The sequence below is a fragment of the Cibotium barometz genome, chromosome 52 (genome assembly GCF_041138505.1).
Source record: "Cibotium barometz isolate CiBa-2024 chromosome 52, ASM4113850v1, whole genome shotgun sequence".
NCBI classification, from domain to species: domain Eukaryota; kingdom Viridiplantae; phylum Streptophyta; class Polypodiopsida; order Cyatheales; family Cibotiaceae; genus Cibotium; species Cibotium barometz.
This window is the reverse complement of record NC_141097.1, coordinates 20,896,449-20,904,448: the sequence shown is the minus strand read 5'-3', so window position 1 is coordinate 20,904,448 and position 8,000 is coordinate 20,896,449. Positions and strand designations below refer to the sequence as shown.

The window sequence follows — 8,000 nt, the reverse complement described above, 5'->3', positions numbered from 1 at the left end:
TTGCAACACTAAAGAAACCTAATTCACATCCCCCCTTGAGCATGAAGTCAAGGAGCTTTTCACCAAATGTTTCATCCAAGATCTCACATAAACCTGTTGATGAAGTACCTTCATGATGCTACTCCATGGTGTTGAGAAGGACCTTGCCAAACAACACGAAAAGATAGGGTCGGAGATATCTTGATGCTAAAACTCACGGTGCTTTGAAGCAGGAGGGTTGACCAAACGATGTGAATTACGATGTCTCGCAGAATGGCTTAAATCGTGCCGTTTGATTGAAGCAAGAGTTGAATTTCTTTTGGAAAATGTGAAAAAAAAGAGCACTTTTTCTTTTATATAACACATTGCCATGTGTCATGGCCGTTGAAACGTCAAGTTCCCACGTGTCACGACCGTTGGAGCCCATCCATGCAATGAATGGAAGCTTGCCACATGTATAATCGTTGGAGCCCACGTGTCACTCCTCTCCCTTTAATAGCAAAATTCTACAATTTTTTCTCATTTTTGTTGTCAATTCATGTTTCAAGTGCTACTTTTTGCTCCTTCCCCATTGTGGCCCATTTGTTGTGTTTTTTCTCCCTCAACCGGCGAGAGTAGAAGTCTTTCTTTCTTCTCCGAAGCCACTTTTTCATGCCGTTTGGTTTATGTTAGAAATTCATTTTCTCATCTATTTCTCATGGGGGCAAGAACAAAGCAAACAACCAAAAGAGTTGGCACAGGCCCCAACGTTGCTTCCAAGGTAGCAAGTAAGCCATCTGGGAAGAAAGCAGCAAGAAATCAAGCTACAATTCAGAAGAAGAAAGTCAAGTCTAGGGTTCACTACCAGCTCAAATCTCTTAGGGAGATAAGAAAAGCTCAGAAAGCCACCAATCTTGTCATCCCAAGGGCACCTTTCATGAGGCTAATAAGGCAAGTTTTAGACAGGCTCTATAGGCAAATGAAGTCAAAGGTGTTTCAATTTGTCAAATGGCAATTTTGTGCTATTGCTTGTCTACAAGAGGCTTTTGAGGATTTCCTCATAGACTTTTTAAGTGATAGCTATATTGCAGCTGCCCATGCCCATAGGGTGACTTTGATGAATAAACATTTTAGTGTGGTCAGCAAGATCAGGTATAGATTTGACAATTTTTGTAGCCTATCCCAACTTCTAATAAGAAGGCCTTTGATATCCTCAACATCCCACCTGCAAGGCTTGTCAAAAGGAGAAGGTTGAGGAGGTCACTCATTTATATGAGACAAGAAAAGTTGAAGATGTAAAGGCTAAGAAAGAGCACGAGAGGTAGGAAACACATGAAAGCACAATTCTTTCAGAACATGAGATCTTGAAAGAGGAAATAGGGGGGAAATAGCAAGGCTTGGGGCCTTGAATCACCAAGCAATGGGAAGAGTACATGGCTAGATGATTGTCAATGTATTCACATTTGGAGAGGAGGAATATCTCACCATCACTCCTGAAGACAAAATCATGCTTGAAGATAAAAGTCTTGAAATCATTGACTCTATTCTCATTTGTGGGCTCATGTAATTTTTTTGCTCACAAGGTTATGTTTTTTACAGATTTTAAGCTTGGTTTCCTGATTATGATGAATCTTTTGTTTCAAAGCCATTATCACAAGTTTTCCAAAGGAAATGTCAAATAACCTATTTATATTAGATCCTCTAGTCAGTTTCAATTTGTTGAAGGAGTCTGATATTAAATTAGAGCATTTCTTCAGCAGGCTAGATGTGCTATTATGTAATATAATTATATTGCCTTATAATGAAAGGTTTGCTCATTTTCCTTTACCAAGATTTTAATGTAGGCTTTAGATTTTTTTTTCTTATTATGCATTTTGCTTTGCAGTGTGGTCACTGGAGTCTTATTTGGATTGAGCTTCTTGGAAGACATGCCATATTTATGAATTCTCTAAGGGAAAGTCATGGGCAAAGCAAATTGTGAGGCATAATATTAATTTTTCCATTGCTTTAAAATTTTACCATGTTTTGTCAAATAATGTCTTTTTTTACAAATTTCAGCTCTTGCAAAGCTATCATTGCATATTTGGAAAAGAAATATGAAGATCTCTAAAGTGAGAATCCTTTCAAGTATTTAAGTCAGCATGTGAGATTATTTCCAAGTATTTTCCTTTGTTTCATTATGATTCTGTTATTCAAGAAATGTTTGTTTGATAGGTACCTATTCAGCCAGACTCCACAACTTGTGGATGGAGAGTTATTGCCAATGCTTGGAGATTTATTGAAATAAAATACATAATGACTACATTGATTGTAAGTTTGTAGTATCTTTGTGCTCTTAATTTTGGCTTTAATTTCAGTTTTTAATTTAATTTTTTTTTGCAGTCTCTAGATACATGACTATCTTGAGTCATGGGTTTTTTGTGATAATGCATTTCTTGCATTCTTGAGAAATCAATTAACCCCTATGACCAGATTCCCCACTTCCACAACAAAAAGAGAAGACACATAAAGCAAAGAAGCTAAAGAAGAAAGGCAGCAACAAGGGGATGCCCATGTATTCTCCCCTAAAGTATGGTCATTCCCAGAGCCATAAATTACCCAAGAAGCCCTCCTCTAAGCACACTCCAAAGGACAAAGGTGTACCTCCGACGTTCTCTGATTCAAAAAATACTTCCTCTAAGAGCAAAAAGAATAATATATTAGAGGTAAAGGAAGCTCCAAGTGCCAAAAGGCAAGTGAATTTTGGAGCCACTGAAGATGATTAGGTGGAGGGGGGGGCTCAAACATCCAAAGCTGCAGACACACAGGTTAAAGAGCCTACAAATGCCCCAGTTTTAGAGCCTTCATCTGAAGAGGCCTGAAATTCCACAGCTACAGCCCAACAAACTAAGGAGGCCCAATGATTCTAGTCTATTTGAGAATCCCATTACACATGCTCCCTATGGAGCCTTTTTAAGTTTTTCCCAATGTAACATATTTCCATTTTATGGAGCTTATTTGAGTTTATCCCAATGTAACATCTTGTTATGAGAATAGAAAACATTTTTGTAATGAAAAGCATATTTTAGGGATAATGCCTTGTCACTCTACCATTTTCTATCAAATAACATAATTAAGCTAACATTTGAATTTTAAGACACACACATACATGCTTAAAGTTAAGAAAAAAACATGTCTATATTTATCAATTCTCTTCATTTCTTCTCATTGATAATGGCTCAAAGGCTACAATATTTGGGGGCATACATTTGATACCAGAGGTTGATTTTTCAACCCTCTTTCCAATGGTATCATCATTGATCTTGAACCTATAAGGCAGAGTTTGTATAATCAAGAAACTCAAGTGAATCTCTAATATCTTTTAAGATCCAGTTAGCATTAAACAACAAGCTGTCTAGGTTCTTAAAAAGGGGAAACCTTGATCTCTATTTCAAACTCTGGATAATTTTCTTCAGAGTCAAGGGGGATCCAGCTGCCAAGACTTTGCCTCCACCTCCTATAATCATACCCTAAAACCAAGGATTGATAGGCTATTTGGTAGAAGAGGGCCAATGAATTGGGACTTGCCTTGCACCTTATAGTGTCACCTAGATGAAATTTGGCTTTCCCTTGATTTCCACATGTCTCCAAGAAAAGAGTCCAAATCGTATTCAACCAACCTTCTATTTAGCCACAGTCTTTGTTCTTTACAACACCGAGGACTCAAGCAACAAACACATGAAGAGGAACAAACCATGAGAGCCTTATTCTCCTTGAGATCCTTCCTGGTGTCATTGCCTTTTGGATGTCGTATGAAATTTTGGTTTTAAAGCTTAAAATTGTTGATGTATCTGGGATCTCTCAATTGACTGAATTCAAAAGAGGAATGGGTAGATCTTCAAGCTCTCCATATGAACCTGCTCTAGATGGAACTTTATATTGTGCAAAGTAGAGAAACAAACCATTATTGCTGAAAAAAGATGATGGTTGTTCAGGATATAGAATATGTGAAATTTCCTTATGAATGGCTTGAAATGTGCCACTTAAGCTCTCCACAAGCAGCCCATTCAACACATGTTGATCAAAACATGTCTAGAAATCAAATAGCTACATGTTTATATTATTTGCTAGACAATAACAATACATATTAAAATATTAGATTGCATCACAAAACTTACAGTGTAAATGCATAGATCGTTGCACTACTGCAGGGTTCAAGAACATATCCTTGGCCATGTAAACATGTTGAACTTCTACAAACCATCCCTATTCTATCACCTTGAATGCAGTCATGTGGCCTTTCCAATGGTTTCTAATATTCTCTCGTTTATTTCTCTTCACTCTGTGAGAGCACTTACAAGATGGAAGCATTGTCACCCAATCATTGACATTCAAATTCAATGGCTTCCAAACCCCATCTTCTTTTATGTTATGAAATATACAGCTTGAAGAGCAGAAGAAAAATAGCAAAAATAGTGTTTGAGAGAAATGGCGGGTATTATAATATGAGAGGAATTCAAATTGCCAAAAAGGGATAGTAATGCACCTTGCTTTTTTGGACCTCACGCAAAAAGAGATTTATTCCACCCTTGAAACTGACTACTTCACCTCGTTTTCATTGTATTTTGCCTAAATTAGAGAAAGATGGTTGTTTTGAATTTGAAAATAAGCTCGAACCTCTAAAATAGAGGAGACAAGAATGTCATATTTTTGTGCACGTGGCAACTTGTAATTATTTTTCAGTTCCTTAATGAAAAAATTAAGAAAGGGCCTTTTTTAGCCTTTTTGGCGCTAATGGGTTAGGTAGGTTGGAAAGCGGGGTGTATGTGTGGGCTTAGATGTAGGTTCTTGGACTTTCCGAGATATGCCTTTAGATTGTCCGGGTGTGTACAAACTATCCCAGCTATATACAGAAAGATGGGGAATGTATGGGGTGGGTAGGTTACGAGTGGGAATGTGTGGGCTGGGTAGGTTGGGAAGTGGGGTGTATGTGTGGGCGGGCTTCAATGTAGGTTCTTGGACTTTCCAATTACTAGAAGGTGCGTTGGACTTTATTATGAGATATGCCTTTAGAGTGTTCGAATGATCCCAGATATATATACCAGCTCTACTCTCCATGGGGAGCACAGATGGTGGAAGTATTCGAGTGCCTCCCTGAGGTCGTGGGATCGAATCTCGTGGGAGGACGAAACCGTGGGGCACCTAGTTGTAGGGTGTGGGTTTGTTGTGTGTGTTCAATTCAAGTTCTCTCCAGAAAAAAATAATAATAATAAGGGTTTAGAAACTTTTAGGGGTTTGCAGGCGGCGATCGTTTGCGCTTCTTCTTAATGGCCTCTCTCTCTCTCTCTACACAAAGGCGCTGACGGAATAACAAGATAGAAAACGAACGAGGCGCTCCGCCGCCCTGCCTCTGCGCCCAGCGGCAACTGGAGGTGCGGCAACGTCTAGATCTGCCGAACAACCACGGTGGTGAGAGGAGGCCGACAGGGCGGGATGGCCAGATTTGCGTGAGCTTTGTATGCATGGGTGAAGATGCAGTGCAGCCCTGCATGCAAATGGGCCATCCAAAACGGCCTGCGTAGCTAGCAGGACTCTCTCTCTCTCTCTCTACATGGCTCTAGATAGATTTTGGGGTGCCTCTATACGTGGCACCCCCGTGGCACGTTGGCCCGTCACAGCCGGTCAACGTTCGTCCGTTCGCCAAAATTGGCACGGCGCTATTTTTAACAATTGCCAATTTTAAAAGCACCGGTTTTAAACTTTGTGGTTTTTTAAATGATGACTGCATATGTGGGGTTAGTTCGTGGGGGTCCCATCGCATGCTTTTGTATACTGTCAGATTTCGAATCGTGCTGCCAGATTTCGTCCCTCCCCTCCTCTGGTTCGTGCTCCCTTCCCTTTTGCTCCAAGCTTCCCTCCTTTGCAAGCTTCTCCTCGTCGAATGGAGCAGATGGGCGACTGTGTTTCCTCAGCAAGGAGACACCAGAGAACACGCAAATGATCGCATCCGTGCCCCTTTTGGCTGTGAATACGCCCATCTCTACCAAGCGTGGAAAAGCACCCCTCGTCGAACCTATTTCTGCTAAGCGTGGCAAAGGTAATTGTGTATGTTTTTATGGCACACCCGTTTCTGCTAACAATTTGAGGACAGAACTACGCTTGCTAGGAACCGCAAGCCGAAAACCTAGGAACCCCGAGCCGAAAACACCTAAAGGAAGACGCATGCCACAAACCCCCAAGGAAAATAATGCAGGGCCATCCAGAACTCCAAAGAGAGGTGAACGCATAAGGCCATTGCGAACTCCACCGGCCAGCCAATCCACAATTCCAAGGAGTTGAAAAAGAAGCCGGTTAACATCCCACACAAAAGACATTCCCCAAGCACGCATGGTGATTCCTGATGACATTGCCTCACCCAAGGAGGAAAAGGGATTGTTGGACGATGCAGCATATATCGTTCGGAGACACTCTTATGAGGTAGGCTTTTAGACTATATGCTCTTGCTTATTCATTACTTTTTGCTCGTGTAATTTGGATGGAAATGTTTGTATGGACACGTGTAGGTGTGGAGTCTATTCTTGTGTCAACATGTAGATGTCTATACATGTGGTTATACGTGAGTGTCTATGCATATCTGTATTGTTAATGTCTATAAATGTGTTTGTACATTTGTGTGATGTGGATGTGTATGTGTTTGTGCATGCATTTATGTGTGTGTGCATGGGTTTGTTCACGTGTGTGTGTATGTGTGTCTATGCATGTGTCTAATGAGCATGTGCCTATGCATGTGCCTATGCATGTGTCTAATGAGCATGTGTCTATGCATGTGTTTGTGCATGCATGTTTGTGTGCGTGTATAGCTATGTATGGGTTTGTACTTGTGTATGTGTGTCCATAACACATACATGCATGTATGTGTTTGTGTATAGCTATGTATGGGTTTGTACTTGTGTATGTGTGTCCATACATGTGTCTATGTGCATGGGTTTGTGCTTGTGTATGTGTATGTGTATGTGTGTCCATTCATGTGTCTATGTATGGGTTTGTCCATTCATGTGTGTGTATGTGTTCATGTGCGTGTGTGTCCAAGCATGTGTTCATGTGTGTGTGTCCATGCATGGGTTCATGTGTGTGTATCCATACATGTGTATGTGTGCATGGCTGTCCATACATGTGAGTGAATGTGTTTGCATGTGTGTCCATGGTTGTCCATACATGTGAGTGAATGTGTTTGCATGTGTGTGCATGTGTTTGCATGTGTGTGCATATGAACGTATGTGTATGCATGTGTTCATGTGTGTGTGTCCATGCATGTGTCCATACATGTGTCTCCATACATGTGTTTGTGCATGTGTGTGTCCATGCATGTGTTTTTTCATGTGTATGTATGCATGGCTATATATACATGTGTTTGTGTCCGTACATGTGAGTGTATGTGTATGCATGTGAACGTATGTGTATGCATCTAGAAATGTGTGTCCATGCATGTGAACGTATGTGTATGTCTCGATGCATGTGTGTGTGGCCATGCATGTGTTCATGTGTGTGTGTCCGTACATGTGTATGTGTGCATGGCTGTCCATACATGTGTTTCTCTCCATACATGTGTTTGTGCATGCATATGAGTGTATGTGTCTATGCGTTAGCAACATTTGTATGTATGTGTCTATGCATGTGTACTTACTTATGTGTTTTTGCAGTACGAGGAGCACATCTACACTAGGTTTAAGATAATTCGGTTGTTTTGCAATCTACAGGATTGTCGCCATGTACCAGGTGTCCAAAGTTGGTTTTCTTCAAAGAGTCACATGAACAAACATCTGCGCAGACATGGTTTGGAGCCAATTCCTGAACTCCACAACAAGCAGTATCGAGCATCATCATGCAGACCCTTGCCTAACTTTAGTGGCATTGTATTTGAGGATGGTACCCAAGAGCAAGCCATAAAGACTTTTGCAACCCATGCACCCAATATATATATACAGTCTACAGAGGGTGTGTTCTTTATCAATGGCTATGCTGCGGGTGTAATGGATGCACCCGCAGCATAACCATGGATGCAA

The 8,000-nt window shown here is 40.7% G+C and overlaps 1 pseudogene; it reads left to right on the top strand.

The window, feature by feature from the left end:
• Positions 1-676: 676 nt before the first annotated feature.
• LOC147608939 (uncharacterized) lies at positions 677-1,283 on the top strand (annotated as a pseudogene).
• Positions 1,284-8,000: the final 6,717 nt, after the last annotated feature.